General features: G+C 35.2%; 1 protein-coding gene and 1 long non-coding RNA gene across 2 annotated transcripts in view; both read right to left on the bottom strand.

The window, feature by feature from the left end:
* The window catches only part of SEMA3C (semaphorin 3C), a 181,006-nt gene that overhangs the window by 113,603 nt on the left and 41,130 nt on the right, over positions 1-26,273 (bottom strand). The gene's annotated exons all lie outside the window — the stretch shown is intronic.
* LOC146400054 (uncharacterized) overlaps positions 7,071-26,273 on the bottom strand; it is a 57,546-nt gene continuing 38,343 nt past the window's right edge. The window contains exon 2 of the long non-coding RNA XR_014816018.1: positions 7,071-9,871. This is a non-coding gene — a long non-coding RNA (uncharacterized LOC146400054). The remainder of the gene's footprint in view (positions 9,872-26,273) is intronic.

The following is a 26,273-nucleotide window of genomic DNA, read 5'->3' as shown; positions in this document are numbered from 1 at the left end:
TAAGCCTGTATGAACTTATTTCTTGCTTCTTTACAAAGGGTTTGAGTGTTTGGATTAAAAGTATTCAGATAACACAGTTTTTAATAGTCTTTCTTAAATTGGAAAATGAATTTTAATTAACTTTTTTTTAATTTTTTAGAGCTTTCAAATTACAATTATTATTTTATAAAAGGCTCTCCATGAATATGCAAGTAAAAACTCACTGTTCTTCCAATTTCATAAAGGTGTCAAGATAACAATAAATTTGATAGATGATATAAACTTTAGAAAAATGACCTCTTTGAGGCTGCATTTTAGGACATTTACCATTTTCTGTCCATTCTCTAAGTTGAGCAGTTAAAACAAGTCAAACAAAAAAGGAACATGAATATGAATTTATTATTGTGAACTAACAAAATGATAACCTGAAAGTAACAAGGATTAGAAAGGGCTGGCACTGCTGTACTGCCCTGCATTCAAATTAGTGGTGCCACCTCCACTAGACATTTTCAAAGGACACACAATGTTGCAATGGTTCGGAAAAGTAGGTCAGAAGAGGAATTATGCTAATAAACTCTGTGTACTTTAGTCTTAAAATTTAAGGACTAATTAACAAAGGAGAATTATGGATATAAATTCTTTTCTGGAAAAATATGTTACGAACATTATTTTATTATCTTACCTACACTTCTGCAACTGAGTAAAACTCATCCACATAACATGAGTCTACCTCTAAAAGAGCTAGAACTGAAAAGAAAACAGACCTAAATCTTTAGTAGGCAGGGACTCCTTAATGGAAAAAACAAGACAACTCTCCACACCTGCCATGCCACAAAGTATGGCAGAAATTCAAGGTGTTCTCAACCTAAATGGTCACTCCATTTGCCTTCCATATGCTTTGGAATGACAATTACAGCGCTGGGATTGAGCTTGTAGCAAAAATCAACACTGGCTCCATCCTCCCCTTCCTCCCCTCTTCCTCTGTCTTACTTCATCTAACAAGCACATGCCAATGGATAATCGGATCAGGAGGAGCAGTCACTGAGGCACCAACCTCACAAATTTCATCATCAATGTGTGTTAAAGAAAAAGAAAGTCTCTCTTCACCTTTTATGAAATTGATTCCTGAATTTAATCCATTTTAATTTCTTTTATGTGTTCCTTAAAAAATAAATTCAAGTCAAATTTCTGACTTCCAAGAAGAGGAGGACATAAATACTTCAAATGATGCAGGCTTTGGCATCAGTGACATGGAGTCCTTTGGGAAGGGAATCTGAATTTTCAAGGATGTGCTCATGTGCCACATATTCTTAAACCCAATAAATTACTCAACAAAACAATAACTTGATAAATTTTCAGCAGTTAAAAGAAAGGAAAAGGCAATAAAAGACCAAAAATTGAAAAACAAAACAATGTCTAAATTGCAAATTAGCTACTACATCTCAGAATTCCTTTTCACTAGATAAAATATTTGGTTAAGGTATATTAAAAATTTTAAAGTTAGTAGTCATAAGCTTATATGAAGTATTCTTTCTCCAACCAAGAATACATCAGAAAAAATTAAAATTCTGAGGATACTGAAGTTTAAGCAGGTTTGAGGCCCACTAATTTATATTATGAGAGAACAATGACATATGCCTATAGGGCTTCCATCTGGTTCAATTGATGACTTGACAGTAAACCCCAGAGGAAAATTTTTAGTATGCAGATGTCCAGATACATTCCAAACTAAAAACCTCTGTGAATACTATAGAGCAAACTAAGACACTGCTCTTAAGAGACTTTGAGATTAGAGTTTTAGGCTGTAAATTCATAAAAACACAAAACCTTGGAGGAGAGTTTTAGTCTCTATTTTTACAGACAAGGAAATAACTTAATAACGTAAATCCTACATCAAGTATTGGTGTTTACAAATCACATGCTCAAATGAAGTGCATAAAATGAATTAAAAATTTTTAAATGCCTAAGATAAATTGAAATAAAAAACTTGAGTTACAACAGGTTGAGCCATCCAAGTTCATGAACCTGCTAGGTGTAGATCAGAACTCATCCCATTTCTATCCTCTCACAGTCCTGAAAAATTTAATTAGACCAGATGCATTTTAGGTAAAACTGGGTTAAGCTTTTCATAGAACAAGCATGAATTAGAGGTAACACTCCATTCCTCTTTTCCATTTATTTTGGGAATCTTAGTTTAGGAAGGAAAGAAATCTTTCCAATCCAACTTGAATTTGAAGATAACTGAACCCTAAACATGTATAACTGAATGTATCTAAAGAGGATGAAGTTTGAGCTTCTTACTTAGAGTTGTATTATTTGTCCCCTTCATTGCAACATTCAGAATTTATAGGAGCTTATGATTTATCAGGCTTTTTTTTCTCTTTGACCATTCATCATTTGAAACTTTTGTCTAAAACTCCCTCCTGACAATATGACAAAACTACAGTAATCAAGACAGTGTGCTATGGGTACAAAAACAGACACACAGAGCAGCTGAACAGAATAGAGGACACAGAAATAAACCCAGACACCTATGGTCAATTAATCTTCAACAAAGGAGGCAAGAATATAAAATGAGAAAAAGACAGTATGTTCAGCAAGTGGTGTTGGGAAAACTGGACGGCTACATGTAAATCAATGAACCTGGAACACACCCTCACACCATTCACAAAAATAAACTTAAAATGGCTTAAAGACTTAAACGTTAAGACAAGACACCATCAAACTCCTGGAAGAGAACATAGGCAAAACATTCTCTGACATCAGCCTTACAAATGTTTTCTTAGGTGAATCTCCCAAGACAACAGAAATAAAAGCAAAAATAAATTAATGGGACCTAATCAAAACTACAAGCTTCTGCACAGCAAAGAAAACCATTAAAAAAAAAAAAAAAAGACAACCTATGGAATGGGAGAAAATCAAATGATGCAACTGACCAGGGCTTAATATCTAAAATATAAAAATAACTTATACAACTCAACAGCAAAAAAACCGACAACCCAATTGAAAAATGGGCAAAAGACCTGAATAGATATTTCTCCTAAGAAGATATACGAATGGCCAACAAGCACATGAAAAAAGGCTCAACATCACTAATTCTCAGAGAAATAAAAATCAAAACTACTATGAGGTACCATTTCACACCAGTCAGAATGGCCATCATTAACAAGTGAACAAATAACAAATGCTGGAAAGGGTGTGGAGAACAGGGTACCCTTCTACACTGTTGGTGGGAATGTAAATTGGTACAACCACTATGGAAAACAGTATGGAAGTACCTCAGAAAACTAAATATAGAACTACCATATGACCCAGCAATCCCACTCTTGGGCATATACTCAGACAACACTTTCCTTGAAAAAGACACGTGCACCCGCATATTCACTGCAGCACTATTCACAATAGCCAAGACATGGAAACCACCTAAATGTCCACCAACAGACAAATTGATTAAGAAGATGTGGTGTATATATACACTGGAATTCTACTCAGCCATAAAAAAGGACAAAATGATGCCATTTGCAGCAACATGGATGGGACTACAGATTCTCTTACTAAGTGAATTAAGTCAGAAAGAGAAAGACAAATATCATATTATTTCACATCTGAAATCTAATATATGGCACAAATGAAACTTTCCACAGAAAAGAAACTCATGGACTTGGAGAAAAGACTTGCGGTTGCCAAGAGGGAGGGGGAGGGAGAGGCAGTGGGATAGACTTGGAGTCTGGAGTTAATAGATACAAACTACTGCATCTGGAGTGGATAAGCAATGAGATCCTGCTATATATAGCACAGGGAACTACACTTAGTCACTTTAGATGGAACATGATGGAGGATAATGTGAGAAAAAGAATGTATATGTATGTGTGACTGGGTGACTATGCTGTGAAGTAGAAACTGACAGAACACTGTAAACAAACTCTATTGGAAAAAATAAAAATCATTTTAAAAAATAATAAAAAATAAAACTTCCTTCTAAAATAGGCATTTATCACAGTTTAGTTCTTAGACCAAAATTCCAAGAGAAAATAGAAACTCAAGGTAATTCCCCCCCATTTTTTTGAATGTGAAAAAGGACATTTATTTTATCTTTTAGAGAGGAGGCATTAGTTACATGCATAGACATATATATTTAGATAATTTTTTTCCTTAACATTTATGGGTCTAGAAATCACTTCCTCTACTTTTTATGACAAGCATGCAGCTAAATATCGGTATGCCTGTCTTAGAATTTAGTTGTTTTTGAAAAATACCCAACACTCTCTCCAGAAGGGATAACTGATTTGCTCTATCATTTACAAGTTCATCCTAAAGACTTATGTCAAGCCTCGGATGGGTCTAGTGAGTTCACAAATGCTTACAAGGGCCTCCCTACATGAGGGTAGCAACTATTCCTCTTAATCAAGGCTATACAACTGCATGAACTGAATTACATATGTTGAAAACAAAAGATATGAGTTTTTCACCTGTGTGTTTTTTATATTAGCAGTTGTTCAGGGACACATATTTTGAACATCAGTACCCTTCCATTGCCACATTTTCGTGGTGTGTTGGTGGTATAGTGGTGAGCACAGCTGCCTTCCATTGCCACATTTTGTTCACAGCCTCCATTTAGGTGTTTCTCAATTCACTGGATGGTAAGCTCCTCTCTGAGACAAGGCATGAGACCTTATTTGGTGATGATAGCTCAGCTCCCAGCTCAGTGGCTGGGAAAGAAAGTTTTCTGAACTGAAATTCAGAAATCTCTAACACCTTTCACATATGTTTTGGTTTAGGAGTCCCTTTGCAAGTCTGCCAAACACAATTTCATTTTTAGATAATCAGTTTTCAAGAATGTCTCATCTACTGGGAAACAATATTTTGATGAAGAGGTAAAAAATATAAAAAGCTATTTACATAAAACTTAGCTTTTATTCAACTAGGTCTTAATTCTACAGAAATAATTCTTGTGGTTAAATACATGCCCAGCAAATGCATATGGAGTAGTGTTTTTAACCCACTCAATTTTCAGCAATACTACTATTTCCTAGGGAAATTAACTATTGTCTAGTTTTTACTGAATAAAATACTATGACTAAGGTCCAGCAGCTTACGTTTATAATCATAAAAATAAACTCTTTTTTTTTTGTCTTTCTAGAGCCACACCCACAGCATATGGAGGTTCCCAGGTTAGGGGTCGAATCAGAGCTGTAGCCACCGGCCTATGCCAGAGCCACAGCAATGCGGGATCCAAGCCGCGTCTGCAACCTACACCGCAGGTCACGTCAACGCCCGATCCTTAACCCACTGAGCGATGCCAGGGATTGAACCCACAACCTCACAGTTCCTAGTTGGATTCGTTAAGCACTGAGCCATGACAGGAACTCCTAAACATAAACTTTTAAAAAAGATTATGAATCTGCTAGAAAGGCCAATTATTTTCTAGCTTATTTTTAAGATTTTGGGAGTATATGAATACTGTTATTGCTTCCCCAACATACCTCACTATCTCTGTTAAAATCACTTTTCAGAATGGAACACCATCACATTTTTGCCAATATAAGCTTCTGGACATACAATGGTCCAACTGTGTCCCTTTAAACAGGGCTAACAACATGACAGGAAAAGCTGACTTAATATGGTAAAACCTATACATAGCTTGAGCTCTGTCCAATAGCCTGAGTGTTAGAGGCATTATTCTGTTTCCATTTGATAATATTAAAATAATATTAATCAAGGAGAGAGATCTAAGTTTTATTGGCAGAAACCCAGAATGCAGGTTTGAGATCCAAATTGCAGAGGTCAAGGGCCCATGACCCTTATTCTTCCAGCTATGGCACAGAGAGAACTGGCAAGTCCACTTCCAGCAAAGGGGATAGATAGTGAGTAGAAGGCCACCCACACAAACCTTTGTTTGCATGCTTGGTTCTTTTCTGTTTGGGGAGACCTACTGCTTGATGAGTGATTTTTCTTCTGCAGGTACCTTGGAAGTATAGTTTTGTATTTCTTCTTTAATTGATTTTTGTTTATTTAGTGTCAGTAATGTTGACATAGCTTTATGTGTGACTTTAAATCAAAGGCACATAGGATAGAACTGTATGGATTTTCACTTAATTAACAAAGACCTTTATTCAGGTGACCAGACAGGAGAAAATGAGCACACACCCCAATGTGAGCATTCCTTTGCCATTTTACTTCCTGACCACAGCACTACAGAATAATTTTTAGTATAGGGCCTATGAAAAAAGGTTACTTTGTCCTATATTCAGTAACACTTTGATTTTTAAATCTATACATCTGTCCATTGACCTAAACCATAGGATGTCTAACCTTGAAAGGAAAAATATATAATTATATTTTCAAAGTGCATTACTTCCAGATCAGTTAGTTTTGAAAACTTAAAAATAACTTACGGAGCTCCCATCGTGGCTCAGTGGTTAACAAATCCGACTAGGAACCATGAAGTTGTGGGTTCGATCCCTGGCCTAGCTCAGTTGGCTAAGGATCCAGCGTTGCCGGGAGCTGTGGTGTAAGCTGCAGACATGGCTCGGATCTGGCATTGCTGTGGCTCTGGCGTAGGCCAGTGGCTACAGCTCCGATTCAACCCCTAGCCTGGGAACCTCCATATGCCATGGGAGCAGCCCAAGGAATTGGCAAAAAGACAAAAAAATAAATAAAATAAAAATGAAAACTTATAACAAAAAATTAAATCATATGTAATAATATAATATGTGGTTAAATTTGTCACTGAGTAGCATAATGTCACTGTCATGTATCTATTAGCAATGGTTTTCAATATTATCGATCTGCTTTGAATATCCAATAAAATACACAATTTGATAAGTTACTTCATTTTATGGCTACATCACATTTTATAAGAATTATTTGTAGCAATATAGCAAGTAAAATACATGCCAAGCCAGAATCCAGCTTTATTCATGCCAATTAAATAGTTATAAATGGTTAAAGCCTTTAGAAAGATGAACTTAAGATTTCAAAATTAACTATTATTAACAGAGCAATGTTAATTATTTCAAAGTATATTCTTGAATGCCTATTATTTGCCAACCATGAGGCTTTGAGAATACAATGTTGAATTAAACACACTGTTTTTCTTTGTGGTGGAGTTTTTATTCAATGCTTAATTTAATGTTGCTAATTACTATTGTAGTTACTAAAGTAATCTTCAATTATACAGTGATTAGGGAAAATATCAAGAAAGATGGGATATAAAGGAGGAGATTAAAAAATAATAAACAAAAAGCCCAATGACACACCAAAACACCAACATCTTAAAGCCTCCAAAATACAGTTGACCCCTGAACAACAGGAGTTTGAACTGTGTGAGTCCACTTATAGTTGGATTTTTTTTTTCAGTAGTAAATTCTACAGTACTAGAAGATGCACTGCTGGTTGAATCTATGGATGTAGAGGAAATGCATGGAAGGAAGGCTGACTGTAAGTTCTATGTGAATTTTCAACTGTGTGGAGGATCAGCACCTAATCCCTGCATAAGTCAAGGGCTAGATGTATATCTTCTCAGACTATATTAATTAACCTCTCTAGCCATATCATCCATGATACCTCTGAACCTCCCCTCTGGCCTACTGGCCTGCTAAATATGCCACAAACACATTCCAACCATTAAGGTACCTAACTATAAATGTATTAAGAGGCAGAATTTTGCTTCTCTCTCCCTTGTAGTACCTAACTCAGTGTTTTGCATATAGTAAGTACTGAATAATTATTTGTTTAATAACATTTATCTAACAATTAGAATGTAATAATTTATATTATAGCAGGTTAAAACTTCCAAAGTGCTTTCTTATATTTCCTCAATTAAACTGCATGAAACTCTAGGATGTAGATGACACATTCAGTTTGCATACAGGGAAACTGATTCTCAGATAAGTTAAATAATTGGTCAAGACTATAGAACAAAATGGTGATACTCAGGCTGGAGGTTAAAAGAAAGACTGCCTTTTGAGTAGTTCAGTGTTTTTTCTATAATATTATAGTCAAAATTCAAATTAAAAGAAATATATTTGCAGAGTTCCCATTGTGGCTCAGCAGTAATGAGTCCAACTGGTATCCATGAGGACATGGGTTCAATCCCTGGCCTCACTCAGTGGATTAAGGACTTGGCTTTGCCATGAGCTGTGGTGTGGGCTGCAGATGTGGCTCGGATTCCACTTTGCTCTGGCTGTGGTGTAGGCCAGCAGCTGTAGCTCTGATTCGATCCCTAGCCTAGCCTGGGAACTTCCATAAAGACAAAAAGACAAAAAAGAAAGAAAAAGAAAAGTATTTGCACAATGAAAACCATACCTTAAAAAGTTTCCTTCTAATACAATTATTTTTACTTCTCCTTACTCTTCACAGTTAAGAAGTTGTAACATCATTATGATTAAAGCCTACTTTATCTGTGAATTCCATGATGACGGGTATACATAATTATAATATGCACTACTGCAAGATGCCAGGGCAGCTGTAGAATGAGGTTTTTTTGACGGAAAACTAAGAATTCTGATAAAACAAATACTAACTTGGCGTTGAAGGAGCTCATTCTTACAGTTTCTTACACCTCTATAGTAATTTAAAATAATCATTCAACATATGAGCACTTAAAATATATGGAATGTTATTTGCATTTATAGACATTGCATTTTTAACATGATTTCTATGATATAAAAATTAAATTAGAATATAATATTTCCACAGAAGCAAGTTTTATAGTAAGTTCCTTTTTAAGAACTTTTAAGTTCTTTTAAGACTAATTAGCTTAAAAGCTGATATTTTTGCTACTAGGTATGCTTAGAGAGAATGCAAAAAGCAATGTGAGACTGAATTTCTGGGAAAAAATGCCTCTTGTGAACCAACAAAGATGAGCAGGTTTCATATAAGCAGAAGAAAGAGAAAATTCAGGGAAAGGGTCCCTTTGGAATGCCTATTGGAGGAATCCTTATTTGGAAAGCATTTATTTGTTAATATATGAAATAAAAAACAAATCCCCAATTTAACATGCTACTATGGGAATTCATAATAACATTTTCTATAATGGTTGTAGGGAAATATTTGAAATAATCAAAATATATCTTTCCAAGCAAACAGAAAATATATTTATATTGCCGTATATATAAGGTAATCACTTTTATACTGGGACCAACCTCCTAACAAAAATATCTATATTTAAAAGTATTGCAGTGTGGAAATCACTAATAAATAATGATATTGTGAAGTTAATAATGTTCTCACTTTTGTCTACCATATTTAGTCCACTGACCTCCCCATGTTTCCCTGTCTTACTGTCCCAGATGTTTTGCTAAATAGCATGAATTATTATTATAGGCAGGAGGTGTGTGATAGTTCTGAAATCAAGGACAAAAAATGAGGGTGCAGAGTGGCATTATAATGCTGAGCATATTTATCATTTCTTTATAAGTCCATATGTATAAACAAATACACACACACACACACACACACACACACACTAATCTTCTCCCTGAGGAAGACAGCATGAGAGGGAAGCACTCTATACTTTTAGAGACCATTTATGTAATGCAAATGAGTCAAGCAGGCCAGGAAATAATACAAACTGATGATAAATAGGAACTGAGTCTTGGTGTCAATTATAGGATACAGAAAAGCATGATGAGGGCAGTAGAAATAAGCAAATGCATGTCCCGTCTAAAGGGGGTGGCCATTTCTTAGCTACTATAGTCTCTGTACAGCCAGATTTTCCAGTTTTTCAGGAGAAACAGAGAATTTTGTTTTTATTATGACATTTTGCAATTAAAAAAGTAGACAACTAATCCATTTTCTTTAATACTGTAGATCAAAATCTACCTGTTTGTGAGTCAGTTTGATCTGTAGGCAGCCATCTGTGACTTTTAAATAAAGGACACGGGCACTTCTGTCTTGCAGTTAAGACAAATAAAACAAATGGCAGTCCGAGGCACCACCAGGAACAGCAAATACTTCTTCCCTCCCTAGAGCTCTCTCTTATAGCTTAAAATAGGATACTGATTATTAACACAGATATTCATTAGTAATATATTTGTAAACAGCTGATGGTCTTATACTTTTTCACAACAAAGATTATTCATGAAATTTACATCATGATGTCAGAATTTGTTGTTTGGAGTAAGGGGATAAGAGGCTGTTGTAGCAGGCTGGAGAAATTCCACAAGTAGCAGATTGCAGGAATCCCCAGCTATGTCCCTGTGACTGTGTAACTGCTACTGTGGCCATACTAGGTGTGGTAAAAGCAACTGGAAAAAAAATAACCAAAACATTTTGGAAAACAATTTATCTGTAAGTTGGGCATTACCCATATTAAAAGCACCATAAGCTTGTTTTGCCAAAGCCAAAACTGTAAAATACACATTTAAAATTAGGAAATAAACTATTTACTGTTAGTAAAACATAAGTTAAATGTATAAATGTATATTTAAGAGCATAAAACTCCTTGTATGTTTCTAATGCGTGAATTATGTGTAAGTACAACTTTAACAACAATGAGGATAGTGGAGATTTTCCAAAATGGCATTTTTTATATAAAGTCCTGGTATTATTACAACTCAGTGCAATTTTTAGTAACTTGGATAAATGAACTAGAACACCCCCCACCCACACACAGATTTGGCAATCCTGTATGTAATCACATATGAATGTAATGTTATAATTAATTGTAATTAGCTAGCAAAATGTTAATGAAAGTATGTTTTTTAGCAGCAAAGGAAATCAGCATCTCATTACCTCAAGTAGGGATTGCTTGATGCATAAACCTACTTATTCCCAGATCAGTTCTTAAATGTTAAAAGCACAAATTTTCCCCATTACTTTTAACATTTATAGCCTCATAAAAACTCTCAAAGAAGTAAAAATATGCAGTATGTGGTGTTTTTCAACATAGCCTCATTCCCACTTCTACATTCTTCTTTGCCTTTCCAGACCCCACACCAGAGCCCTTCCATCAGAGCTGGATTCACATTTATTGATGTTTTCTATGCCAGGCACTGTGGCAGGAGGGAAGTGAGTGAATCAGCGGAACTGTGAGCACCTCAAATATGTTTTTGATTAATATGTTTTCCTCCTGTTGGTATTTAGAAAGAGAATTTATTGCTAGATGTATTATTTTCTTCTCCAAACCAGCTTCTTCTTCCCTGAAAGCACTATTTACTTAAAAGCACCTTTCTAGTTTCTGGAATTCAGACCCAAGTAATATGCTTGACCCTTCTTCCTTTATTCCTCAAACCAAAATAGGGCCTGTCCTACAGTTTCACGTCTGTGATCTCCCCATCTTTAATTCCAACTTCAGGTCCTCTTTTTTCCAGCTACTTTTTGAGAGTTTACTCTCTCTTTTCACTAAATCTGGCTTGTTACCAAAGCTCATTTTCTTATAGAAAAGGTGATCAAAGATGACCAAAATCTCTCACAAACTTCAAAGTCTCTCTCTTGCAGAGTAAAAGCGCAAACTATAACTTGAAAAGGTCAATGTTCTTCACAATATTTCTGATAATTTTGTCCAATATTAAGTTTCCACCAGGTCACCTCTTACTGCGTCCTAAGCACTGCATACTCCTCCTTATAGAAATGGGCTCAATCAGTGCCTTTTCCTTCCTGGAATTACCTTACACCACTTATATAGCATAAGAACACACTTCTAATGTCTGAGGTACATCTGAAAAGCTCTGTCATGTCTTATCTGATGACAGTAATCAAAATCCTTGTCTTCCTCTTCCATGACTCCACAACCTCCATTGTAGATGCCACCATTAAAGAGCTCTGCATAGTGTCTATTACATTAGTTATTACATTAGTTCTTTTCCCAATAGACTGCAAACTACCTGAGGTCATTGTTAATTTATTAAGAAAGTCATTATTTATTCCTTTCACTCAGCACATCCATTTGTTAAATACGTTATCTCCCTTTTAATTTAACTAGAGCCAGACTTTTCTTTTCTTAATTTTAGATTAGGAAATCAAAGCTTAGACATGCTAAATTACTTAATCAGGGTTTCCTGGCTATTTAGTTGCAAAGTTAGGCCTCCTTGACACCCAACCTCCTATGTTACACACAATGACATAACAATAAACGCTAAGTGCTAGAGGATATATATACCACGTGGCAGGGATCATTCCAACAATTTTTACATGTGTTATTTAATTCTCATGACAACTCTATTGGAATCTCTACTTTACAAATGCAGAAAATGAAGCATAGAAATGTTTAATTAGTTGCCTGAGGTCATGCACCTAATGTAACATAGACATAGAATTAAACACAGGAGCTTAGTACCGAAGCTCAAATTCTTAACGTTCTCTATGGGATTTGTATTTTGAAAGAGCGCAGCAGAAAGAATCACTTGAAAGAATGTCTCTCTAATGGTATAGTTTAGACACTTGTACCTCCCGGGTGGGAGGGAGAAAGACCTCCCTTGGAGCCTTTCAATCTCACCATAGATATCACACCCCTTTGCTTCATACTAATAGCTTGGCTTGGAGGAATATGTGTATTTTGCCTGAGTGAGTTCAGACTTCAGTACTGGCCACCTTTAATTTATGTTTCTCTATAAAAGTCAACATGAGTTTCTGACTGTAAATTTGTCATGCCTTACTAATGAACTAAGTTGTGTTTTCTCTCAGTGTTCCATTTAAATTGATGTGACCTCATTCATTAGCACATAATGTATTTATAGCTGTAAGAAATGTGCCAGGGTTTCAAAACCTTCTCCCCACTCAAAAAGCCAGGGGCGGGGGAGTGGGTTGAAGAGTTGAAAAAGATGTGTGGGAAAAGGAAGAAAAATTTAAAGAGATTTTTCTTTAACTTTACTATAAAATCATTTCTTTCATATGCCACTTTCATCCTGTAACTTCCTCCTTTGCACCCTTCAATTTTCTGCATTAACTGTATGATCAGTTTGATAGTCCTGACTCATATGCAAAATTTGTATGGAGATAGCTCAAATCTATCCTTCTAAACATAACTCCCATTTAGACATCTTACATTCATTTATTAATTAGCTTGTTCTACATACATTTGCTGAGTGTCGCTTATACTTCAGACACTGTTCTAGGTGCTGAAGAGTGCTAAAGTGGTGAATATAAAAAAGTCCCTTCCCAATTTTAGTAAAATAAACAAGTAAATAAGAGAGATAATTTTAATATTTTATATATATCTATGAAGCAACAATTTTCAAAAATTTTGGTCTCAAGGCCCCTTGGCACCTTTAAAAATTAATATGTACCTCAAACAGCTTGTTTTTGGGTCTATATTTATTAATATTTGCTACAATAGAAATTAAAATAGAAAAAAGTTTAAATATGTATTAATATATTAAGAATAGCCAGTAATATATTAAGAATAACAATATCAATATATTAAGAATAACCCATTACATATTAATATAAATAATATGATTTTATGAAAATGTACTTTCAAAGCAAAAGATTAATGAGAAGAATGGTGGTGTTTTACATATTTTTCAGATCTCTCTCATGTCTGGTTTAATAGAAGATAGCAGAATTTTCCTATCTGCTTCTGCATCCATTTTGTTGCAATACTGCCTGTCATATGGCTTCTAGAAAACTCCACTATACAGTCATGAAAGAATGAGAGTGAAAAAAGAAAGCTACATCTTCCTATGCAGTGACACTAGTTTTGACCTTGTGGGCCCTCCTGAAAAGATCATGGGGGTCTTTAGGGATTCCCAGATCACACTTTGCGAATCACCGTTATAAGGAAAGGAAACACAAAGGGTAAGGGGTGGAGTAGCAATTTTAGATAGGAGTCAGGAACTAAGACTCTGAGGAAGTGAAGGCCAAACTGAGATTTAAAAAATGAGAAGGACCCAAAACAACTATAGACAGAGAAAATAAGAAATATGAAAGACCCAGAGCATGGAAGAGTTCAAAAAATTTGAGAACCTGACAGGAGGTCACTATGGTGAGAATGTGGTGAGCAGGGGAGAGGTAGTAAGAACTGTGGTTGCCTTGCTAGGCAGAGTCAGAATGAGCAGGGCAGAGGTCAGAGCCTGTGATTCTGATCTAGACATCTGTCTTGCAGATGTATTCTGTCTGCACAGTGTTTTTTGTTTTGTTTTTTTCACTATTCTTATTGAGCCAAATATTTTTAAATGGGAATATCACATAAAAATCTGGATATCTGGATGCTCTTAAACAGACCAGAACACCAGTCAAAAGAAGAGCTACTTTTCCTTGGGGCAACTAGAGTAGACTAGCACCTAATTTTGCATTTGCATGAGCTAGTTTCCACAACTCCTTATGGTTTCTTCAAAACGAAAGTCCTTGAAAAGAGAACACTGGCAAAACAGATGGGATTAGATGGAGGAGTAGAAGAACTAGAGTTCAACTTCTCTCATGAAAACAACAAAATGACAACAAACTGCTAAACAATGATCAACAAAATAGACTGGAAACCACCAAAAAAGATATGCTACACCAAAAGACAAAGAGGAGGCCACATCAAAACGGTAGGAGGGGCAAATACATAATATAAAAAAACCCATATCTGCCAGGCGGATGGCCCACAGACTGGAAAGTAACTATATTACAGACAGTTACCCACAGAGGTGAGAGTTCCGAGCCCCACATCAAGTTCCCATATCTGGGAGTTTGTCATTGGGAGGAGGAGCCCCCAGAGCATTTGACATTGAGGGCAAGTGGGGCTTGTGTGCAGGAACTCCACGAGACTGGTGGAAATGGAGATTCCACTCTTCAAAGGCACACACGCAGGCTTTAATATGCACTGAGTCCCAGGGCAAATCAGAGACTCCAAAGGAAATTGGGTCAGCTCTGCCTATGGTTCTTGGAGGATCTCCTGAGAAAACAGGGGGTGACTGTGGCTCATTATGGGGGAAGGATATTGGAAGTAAAGATGTCAGAAATAATCATCAGTGTGAACTCCCACGGAGGTGGCCATTTTGGAAAAATCTGCTATAAACTTTCCTCTTAGAACTGCTTTTGCTGCCTCCCATAGGTTTTTGTTTGTTGTGTCTTTGTTGTCATTTGCTTCGAGGTATTTTCTAATTTCCTCTTTGATTTCTTTAGAATCTCTTGCTTAGTGGCTAATTGATCATGATAGGCAAACATTTGAGAAATAAACAGAATTATATCTATATTCTATGCAACTACTTTTACATCACAAGTATCACCTTGTTCTATGTATTACTTAAAATACCGGGGCAAATTATTTAATTTTTCTCTCAGCTTCTTTCTTCATCTGTAAAATGAAGTTAAAAGGAGCAAACTTCCCTCATGGGCTGCTGTGAAGATTAAATGAGATAATGCATACACAGTGCTCAGCTTTTGTTAACCACCATTAGCAGCATGACTTTCAGATGCCTGTCCTCACATGCAAGAGAATGTCTGTGCTATTTGCAAATCAGGAAAAAAAACTATGACATTTTTATAAAGTCCTCCCCACGAAAAGGCATATGAAAGCACATCTCTTTTGTGACATTAATTTTTTAGTAATAAAAACATTATCAGTATCCTCAGTATATATATTACTTAAAAGCACCTTTCTGGGGAGAAAACTATAAGTAATCAATTCACATATTAAAAATTTCTCTAATGATCTATTTTTTAGTATCTTTGGAATTTTAGATTTTCTTACATTGTGTTTTGAGTGTCAAGTGCCTTAAATCTTTAAATCTTTATAGGTACTATTATGTTACATAGGTAGGTTGAGCATACAAGGCAGAATACAGAAAAGTGAAATAAATAAAAACTGGTTTTGTGTCATAACTAACCTCTCTGTGCCTCATTCACCACCCATAAATTGGAGCTAATAATAATGTCTAACTTATAGTGTTGTTTTAAAGATTAAATGAGTTTTGGTGCTAATTTACAATGTACTTCCCAAATATGACAAAGCATTATCTAATTACTTAGGAAACGGGATTTAAATATAATTGGTACTGCTTTCTAATCATTAAAAATATTTTCAAAATTATTTTGATTGTTGAATAGCTCCTTCTGCAATATAAATAAAAGCCACACTGATAATATTTAACATGATGAAAATTGAAAGAAATTTTTCAATTTCCTTGCCAATTTGATTTTTCACATGAAAAATACTTATTCTTAAGCAGCATGAAAACACTTGTCAGTAAAATGAAAATGCTACTGGTCTCAAAAAGCTTCCATTACTTTGCTCTTTCTATCATTGCATTGCTTCCAGCAATTCCTGAGGAACTGCTTTCAGGGTCACGCCAAACTGGACCCAAGAGACTGCAATAATTACATCCCAGTGGTGCTGACATTCAGCTTTGTCCCACAAGCTGCTGAGGACAGGCAGGGGGCCATCTGTCATGTTAGATGGTCACTAGCTAGCTGTAAGTGGTAGAGATTACTTTTCTGACATGCTACAATTTGTGCCTGAGCCAACCCTTTAAGGTCTGAAGCAATTAGAGTTATCTTGGAAAAAGATCATGGCAAGATCCTAAGAATATATTGATCATAGACAGTTACAAAATTTAAGCATAATATCACAGAAAACGTGTATGTCACTCAATAACAAACTTTCTCTACATTATTTACCATACATATTTAACAAGTGTCTTAATCTATTATACATTCCCAGTTATATTTGTTAATTATGTCCTACTGAATTTTTCTTTAAATCTGGAGTGTTTTGACTCATTCTCCTCCAACTGCCAAGCTTTTTGCATCCTGTATATCCTGAAGTTCTTTAACTTATGTAGAAATACTTTAGAGTAAATGATTATTGTTTTTTAAATTTCTTAAAAAATTATCTAAAATTCGATTTTAATTACCATATACTCTACCACCTAATCTTAATGTTTTCATGACATGTGGTGATGATGGCCACTAATGTTTCAAATAGTAATTTTACTACACTTCTTTTTAAATATACTGATTAGTTAACAGATGGAACTAAAGAAAATACATTCACACTGTTGTTTTCCTCACTTCTTAAAATTAAATTCCAGCTTTAAACCACTTTAGTGACTATATAATTTAAATACATTTTCCCATTTAGTCTGGTGTTCTCCATTGATAATCAAACTGATTTAACAAAGTATTTTGTATTCTAAAAATTTTCCCCAAATTAACTCTTAAGCCAATTTTGAAAAGTAATACATAGTTTATGAGGTTGGATGTAATGCACTTGGAAGAAATACAACTGAACGAAAGGCAAAATTTCTCTCAGTAGATCTTATGTAATGAATTCCCACTAAAGGTGGAAGTATATCTTCGACCTAAATAACACTTTTGGTTAACATTTTTGTATTCACAAGTTTAAAATTTATATTTTTCACTCAAATTTAGTGACTTTTTATGATTAGAGCCTCTTCCATTTATATGAATTTTATTTTCACAATGGAATTTATTATATCTGTTTTAAGTTTTATAGAATAGAAAATGTAATTTCATAAAAGTTGAAATTAGGTCACTGAGGTAATTGAGGCAGTTTTATGTTATAAGCTATGAAAGACAAAGCAATTGATCATATGCTGGCTAAAAAAGGAATCAAGAATGGTGCTCACAGGGAAAATACCCTGTATGATACTATAGGGATGGATATATGTCATTATATACTCATCCAAACTCACAGAATGTATAACACCCAGACTGAACTCTAATGTAAACTATGGCCTTTCAGTGATAATATTGTACCAATGTAGGTTCATCAGTTGTAATAAATGTACCACTCTGGTGGGGGATGCTGTTAATAGAGAAGACTGAGCATGTGTGGGGGCAGAAAATGTATAGGAAATCCCTGTGCCTTACTCTCAATATTGCTTTGAAACTAAAACTGCTCTAAAAAATTGGTGCTCCAGTTCTTAGCTTGGACACTGGTATATTTAGGGCTACCATTCACTAAATACATGACAAGTAAGAGAAAGATGTTTGGAGGTATTTAGATTTTCACATTGATGTCTCAGATATGGTTGCATATTAGAACACTGGGTTTAGGGGACCTCAAATGGAGATACATCTGGGAAGGTTCATAGCATGAAGATGATGATGGAAGCTTTGCCAGGGGATTAAATTGTTCGGAGTGTGGACTACAGCCCCAGGGACACTGGTATTTATGGAGTAGGTACAAAAAAAAAGGAATTTGAAAAGATTAGAAAATAAGTTAGAAAATAAGTTGCCTCAGAGGCAGAAAATGACTTGAATGAAAGCTAAGGGAGAGGATATTTTCAAGGAGAAAAGTGGTCCATAGATTCAATTGTTATAAAGAGACTGAATCAGATAACGAATGAAAAGAATCCAAATATAGCAGTGAAGTGGAGAGGCAGGCAACTCTTCAGTGAGATAATGGGGAAAGAATCCTCACTGCAAAGGCCTGAAAACTAAAGGGAAGGAGATGATGTGCAAATAGCAAACACAGAAATGCATGTAAAGTACTTGGTATTGAACAGGGGAAGGCAGGTATGTGTTTCTTGAAAAGTGGCCCTAGAAAGGAATTTTTTAATGATGGGAGACATCTCAGCATTTACTAATGGAAATGGTCATTTAAATAGGATTTGTTGGAAATATAAGGAAGGGACAGTAAGTCACAGAAAAAAAAAAAAATCCCTTCATAGACAGGCGATGTAGAATTCCAGATCACAGGGAATCAAACACTACTTAAGGAAGGAGAAGCCAAGAAGCACAGATTCCAAACACATATAACACTTTATGAAACACTTTTCAGGCGATGCATTAAATTATTCATAGAATATACATATACACACACACACACACATATATATATGTATGTATAATTGGAACCAGAAAAGAACTTTCTATCTACCTGTCTCTGTGTGTGTGCTTGCACACTAAAGCCAGACCAGCATGGAGTAAGAATATATGAATAATAGGAGACGAATGATGAAGAAGTTAAATGGCATTTACAATGAATTTGGACACATAACTAAACATAATTCAAGGTGACTTTGAACCAAGAGGCTTATAAGACATCTATTTGGTTTTCAGGAAATCCAGTTTTCTTCTCTGAAGGAGACTCATCATGAAACTGCCTTAATGAGATCTGCACCAAGTCCCTGTCAACTCAGTTTGATCTTGCCCCCTTTCCACCCTCTCACTCACTCGGTTTCAGTCACACTGGCCTTATTTTTAGAATATTCTGAATGCTCTCTCACACCTTTGGGCCTTTACTCTGGATCTTTTTTTTTTTTTTTCCTTTTTTAGGGATGCACGAGCAGCATATGGAGGTTCCCAGGCAATAGGGGTTGAATCGGAGCTGCAGCTGCTGGCCTGAGCCATAGCCACAGCAACATGGAATCTGGAGCCACGTCTGCGACCTACACCACAGCTTATGGCAACACCAGATCCTTCCTCACTGAGAGAAGCCAGGGATCAAACCGAACCTGCATCCTCATGGATGCTAGTCAGATTTGTTTCCGCTGCACTATGTTGGGAACTCCTACTCTGGCTCTTTTCCTCCATCTGGAATGCTCTTCCACAAGTCCCTTGGTTTTCCCTCATCTCCTTCAGGTATCAGCTCAAATCTCAGTCTGAAAGAGGTCTACTTTGACTACTATTTTAACACTGCTGCCTGCTCTGCTCCATCTCTGCAGAAACCATTAATCTATTCTAATTTCCTTTTCCATAGTACTTACCACTGTCTAAGATACTGATTATCTACTGGTCATGTTTTGTGTTTTTTATCTATCATCTTCCACAAGAACCTAAGATCCATTACAGAAGGGGTATCTGTTCTGTTCATTGATGTGTTCTGAGTGCAGTAAAAGTATTCCATACACAACAGAGCTAAATAATACATATTTGTTAAGTAAATGTATGGATTTGAATAATGTCCTGGAGATTTACTATGTTTAAAAATCACGGTGGTTGCTTATCCTAGAAATAGATGTTACATACTTTATAGAAATCTTTCAAAATATCTGTGTCCTTTAGGATATTTAAGTGTTCACTATTATGTCCATTTATAAATAATAACCTTATCCAAATGTAGATATTTCGGCAAGATTTCAACATTTTAGGGAAGTCCACTGCATCATAAATATGCAATAATAATCATTCTTACAGGATTATAACTTTGATGACAAACAACTTAATTTGGTTGTTAGGATGTACAGTGATATTTCTGATAAAGAATGATTTTCTACCAAAAATTTTCAAGCCTAATTGATACTTTTATTGCCTGAGGAAGGACACACACATATAGAGTCTCAAATTTATCAATCATTTGCCTAAGAATTCAACAAGACCAACATGATTATTCTTCCAAAGGAAACACAAATACTATTCTATAGTTTCTTAGCTAATCTTGCATCATTTTTACATTCAAAAACAACCTCTAAGATGTGCTTTATGATGAAGTCTTTTTTAACACCAATATAGTAGCACCAGATGCCAAGAAAATAGATTGTTAAGTTCCTGAGTGCATTCTGAGTTTTATACATTGCTTACAAGAAATAATGAACAGTTTTGGCATCACTGGAGTTATGCATGTGTAACTGACTACGAAACATAATGCTACAGTTATTTCATTTTTCCAGAGCTTATCTTTTATAGTAAGGAAAAATCAAACCTCTTCTACACTTGGTGTTTATCTTAGTAACCAAAGAAACAATTATCTGTATCTACAATTGGCTTCACAGCAGCAGCAGGAACAGCAGCAGCAATGAGTTGAAAAAAAAAAATGTTAGAGAACTGGATTCATATTGTTTCTTGTGGAGATAATCAGTGAATAGGGAGAAAAACATCTAATTAGCCAGTCCATTAGCAAAAAGACTGTGAGTGGAAAATGTCAAGCCACATAAAATTTGTAGCGACAAAGAAAGCCTACTGAAAATCACAAAAGTCTGAAAAAGTCTGTCCATAAATGAATCCAACATTGTTTATTGGGGATGGTGTCATGAAATAAACTACTCATGTGATGCTATTGATTTAATATAATAATAGATATTTTGGTATGCATTATATTTAAGCAACACAAATGTTGCAGTAAGGAGAAATATTATAGCATATACCTTTGGGCACACAGGAAGTGACTATATTCATTTTTTTTTTTGGCCACGCCCACAGCATGTGGAAGTTCCCAGGACAGGGATTGAACCTGTACCATAGCAGCGACCTAAGCAGCTACAGTGACAACACTGAATCCTTAACCTGCTGTGCCACATGGGAACTCCCTGACTGTATTATTTTAGATGTCCTGATTATATTTTAAATTTACTGTGATAATGTTGCAGAAACCACGGCAGCAGAAAGAGGCACTCGAAGATGCGAAACAGCCAGGTTTATTCAGCACCTGTGCGTGATCAGGGGAGTTGCCTCCAGAATCTGAGCACCAGATCTTTGTATTGGGTAGCTTTTATACAATACAGACTTCCGAGTCTTGTTCCCCTCTCCCACCCCGCAAGCAGCCCGCCCCCTCCTTCCCTGAGCAGACAGTGTTCCTGCCTAAGAAGCAGAGTAAACAAGAGTTCAAAAATGAAACTGATAAGCAATGCTTGGAGCACTGCTAGCAGAGCTGCTAGCAAGGACATAAGGCACTCAGTTGCTATAAGACGACAAGAAGGGTGGTACGGGGCCAGCAGAGCCGCTGTCAGGCACATAGCTGCCTTAACTATTTCTCTAGTTAAAACTCTTACTTCAATAATATGAAAAAGAACCACGACTGCAGTTAATATTAGTCATTATACCTGACTGAATAGATTATCTACCACACCTAGTTCCCCAAATGTTATGATTCAATACTGGTATGGCTTAGACCACTAAAATGCTCCTTCTCCCCACCTCAAATAATCTCAATATATCAAATGGGATGTGTTAGCCACGTCTATGAACACAGTCCTCATTTTCTAGGGGGTATTTTCTTGGCCCGAAATGCCATACACCTTCTGCTATTTTTATTTTCTCAGGCTAGCCTGTAGTGGGAGCTTTGAATCACCATATAGGATTGAGTAAAACCTCCAAATACATTCTGGAAACTTTAGGAAATGCATTTTTTTCCTGTTATTTGACTCTGTCAACTATGCCTCATATAATTTACATATTTGCTGAAATGCAATCACATGAAAAAAAAAAGCCATTTAATAGAACTCCTGACTCATAGTAAGTATTCATTGAACTTGGGTGATTTGTTAAACACTAATGTCAATGAAGTATTTCATCTCCAACTGGTGTATCAGAAGCCAGATTAGTATTGGTTTCCCCCTTGAGGAGGCATTATTACCTCATGTCTCACTTCAAACAATTTATTTTTCTTGTATGCACGGCTGGGTTCAAGAGTTCTTTCCTTGTTTTAATTGGATATATTCTTTGTTCTTTTTTTGGTATAAATCCTATAATACAGTAAAGACATCCAACAGAACTCTTTGAGAGTTCTCTGGAAAATTTTTATACACAAATGTTTAATTTGGATAGTTTCCACACAGAAATGGGTCTACATATATGAAAAATTTAAAAAGGAAAAGATCCTAAAGAGGATGCTCCTATCACTAAGTAAAATTCACCAAAACCCATTTATGAAATAGAGGGAATGATAGTAAACACATCTAAATAAAAGAACGAGGATTCCATGATCTGACATTCTGTAACATGGCACACTCTGAAAAAATAAATTTTCTTCCATAAAGTGATGACTTATTTACTGTTTTGCTATTATATTACTTTTTTCCTCAGGTATTTGCTAATATACCACAACCTTCTCTATGCACCTCTTTTTATATTTAGCAATCAATACAAAATACATTAAATTAATTAATGGTAATCTAACAAAACAGCAGTCTCTTTCTCAAATTAAAAGGGGCCTGGAAAAGTAGATTCTACCTAAGCATATCACAGCATATATGGAATTTAGATTCTGTTCCAAATCTCAGAGGGCAGAAGCACACACTTTAACAGGCCCTCTTGTTCCAAATTACAAAGAGCAGAACTTGGCTAAGGAAGGTCTATGTTTGGACTCTGCTCAATGTGGAATGCTTTCAAAGTGAATCAGAGGTAACTCACTTGAAATATCAAATAAAAGTAATTCTATAATGGAATAGTATAACCTTCTAAGGGAAACTTTTGGTTTTACTATCATTAAATGAACTTTTTAGAACAGGCAGCTTACTTGCCCAATTCGGTTTTTGCATCTTCAGACATAAGGTCACCACTCTCTCTGGAATGACATTTTGTGTTTTTATCCTATGACTCATGCATGCTTCTTGCTGCTCCTCCCATCCTGGCAAATAAAGACTCACAATTTTCCCTAAGACATGCTTCAGAAGCAGCTTTGCAGTGATTCACTGCTCTGAAGTCCTTCATAGTATCAAAACACATCTTTAAATCATGAGGAAAAGACCCAAGATGTCAATAAAATTACCTCATACTATCATAATCCATAATTTGCAAGAATTATCACTCATCTCTCATTTTCACTTGGTAATCATTATTTCCTATAAGAAAAATTTCTAGAGTCCACACTAAGTGTGAGGCATTGTGGTAAATGCAGAATTATACCTTAATCTCTAGGGTTAAAATCAGTGTTATGGCCACTTTGTGAAGAGAAACATCATTTCAGTAAAAAATATTTGCTACATGAACTTAGCACTCTTCAGCTAAATTTTATTAGCTTTAAATTTAAATTTTAACCCACAGGTAAATTTTCTTTATATGGACATAAAAAAAGTTATAAGCAAAAGAAATGTATTCCTAATTTTTATATATGAGCATATTTAAATAAAATTTCATATAAACTTTTTCTTTTAAAAGGTGTGAATATTTTAAATATAAGGATCTATTTGAATTTCTATATTTTATAGGTAAGAAAATCAAAATTGGTCCAAGATTATAAGGCTGTTGGTGAAAGAGTCAACGTAAAGTTTTCTTAACTCCATCATAGATGACTTTTAACTAAATAACTAGCCTCTATTTGACTGCTATTAAAAATTTGAGGCCCTATTAACTAACTTTTCAAACATGAGAAATAAAGCAAGAATACCTGATTTAAAAAATAAAACTATGCTATAATATGATTTAGAAATGAGTAAAACTTGTGTTTTTATAGACTTTTGCATGGATAATTCTATAGTGAAGATGACCAGCAAATATTTCTAGGAGTCTAAACAGAAAATCCAGGCAGAGAGAAACTTCAACCTTGAAGGGAAATTGTTGATAGGAGAACATAAGTGATCCATTCTCACACAAATAGCGGCACTGTTTTTCATGGAAGCTGGTGTGAGGTAATAACCAAGACTTAAACTACAGCCACATGTTCAACAAGAATATTGAAGTAACTATGTTTCTTTGTAAAACTTCTTTATGTGTTTATTACTGCTTTGATGTACACCATAAATTTCTGTTTAAAGGTCACAAGATTGTGTTGAAACATTAACATTCAGACTGTAATAGTACGTAGACTATATAGAAAAAACGCAATGAACTAGAGAATAATAAACATTAAGGCCAGTGTATGAATTAAAAAACAACTTTAGTGCCCTTAAAAAAAAGGCTTCTAAAGAAATCCTTGGTTCTCAAGAGGCAGTATAAGTAAAATATTTTATTGTGGAGTGAAGTCATTCTTTTTATGAAATTATTTCAGTTGCAAGCTTTCATAAGATTATAGTATTGTGATAACACTTCTCTTAAGAATGACAAGGAAGATAATTATTATTATTAAATTTAACTTGTTTAACATTTTACTATTCAGGATTTTCTCCTATATATTGTTTCTGAAGCACACTATTACTTGATCTCTTAAGGATAAATATATATATATATATTTTTTAGCCTTTTGTCTTTTTAAGTCCGTACCTGAGGCATATGGAGGTTCCGAGGCTAGGGGTCGAATTGGAGCTATAGTTGCCAGCCTACAGTACAGCCACAGCAACGTGGGATCCAAGCCGCATCTGCAACCTACATCACAGCTCACAGCAATGCCAGGTCCTTAACCCACTGAGAGAGGCCAGGGATTGAACCTGCATCCTAATGGATCCTGGTCAGATTCGTTAACAACTGAGCCACGATAGGAACTCCTATAATTTCTTTTTATGTTTTCAGACATTTGGAATATAGCCTTTTCCCCATTTTGATCCCTAAATCAGTTGTGTAGAGAATAATTTTTGCCTGAAAAAAAATCTGTACATTGATAAATTCATATAAAATCACAACAGTTTATGGCTGAGTAATATTCCATTGTATATATTACCACATCTTTTTTAGCCAGTCCTCTGTTGATGGACATTAGGTTTCTTCCATGTCCTAGGTACTGTAAATAGTTTGGCAATGAAACACTGGGGTGAGTGTATCTTTTAGAAGTATGTTTTTTTCCAGATATATGCCCAGGAGTGGGATTGCTAGGTCATATTACTTAGCCATAAAAACATGCAAATTATTTGCTTCTATCTGGAGCAACATGAATGGACTTGAAAATTATCATACTAAGTGAAGCAAGTCAGACAAGAAAAACAAATATCATATCAGGTTACTGATATGTAAATCTAATAGAAATGATACAATAGAACTTACAAAACAGAAATAGACTAAGATTTTAAAACCAAACTTAGGTTTACACCAAAGGGGAAATGTAGGGGAAAGGAGGGATAAATTAGGGAGTTGGTACTGATATATACATACTACTATATATATATAAAATTGACAGGTAACAAGAACCTACTGCATAGCATAGGGAAATTTCCTCAATTCCGCATAATAACCTGTTTGGGAAAAGAACCTGAAAAGGAAAGGATATATGCATATGTATAACTGATTGACTTTGCTTTTTGCCTGAAATTAATACAACTCTGTAAGTTAATGCTATTCTAAAAATTTTAGAAAGTAAAATTACAGTAGTTTAAACTAAAAATGAATAGCTCTGTGATAAGAGTTTTAAATACATGAATCAACTCAGTGTTACAGCCATGTGAATCTGTTATGTTTAAAATCTGTTTTCAACACTATATCCCAACACAGGTACCTACAAACTCTGGCCCACACTCTTGCCCTCCCCTCTTCCTTGTTAAAAAATATTTCATTTATATATTTGCATATATATATGTGTGTGTATGTGTGTATGTATAGGTAGATAGATAGATATATAGACAAACAGACAGACAGTATATTTGCATGCCTGCTGGCCCAGTGATTCTGCCTAGGTACTCCTTTAACTGTCTTGTCATTGTCTAGTGAACTATTAGTTTATACAAACCTGCTGTGCTAAGTATCTATTACAACAAACCTGCTGGTGATTTATTGATGTTTTTAGTTTCAGCTGTTCCCCTTTCAGACTTTATAGCAGCTGTTTTCTGTAAGAGTCTACTGAGTCCAGAGCATACTTACATTATCCATTCAAACTAATT

This window comes from Sus scrofa, chromosome 9 (genome assembly GCF_054392235.1).
Source record: "Sus scrofa isolate SSC_HxYL_T2T_F1_AM1 chromosome 9, Sscrofa_HxYL_maternal_Yorkshire_Landrace_v2.0, whole genome shotgun sequence".
In the NCBI taxonomy this organism is placed as follows: domain Eukaryota; kingdom Metazoa; phylum Chordata; class Mammalia; order Artiodactyla; family Suidae; genus Sus; species Sus scrofa.
This window is presented reverse-complemented; position numbering and strand designations above follow the sequence as displayed.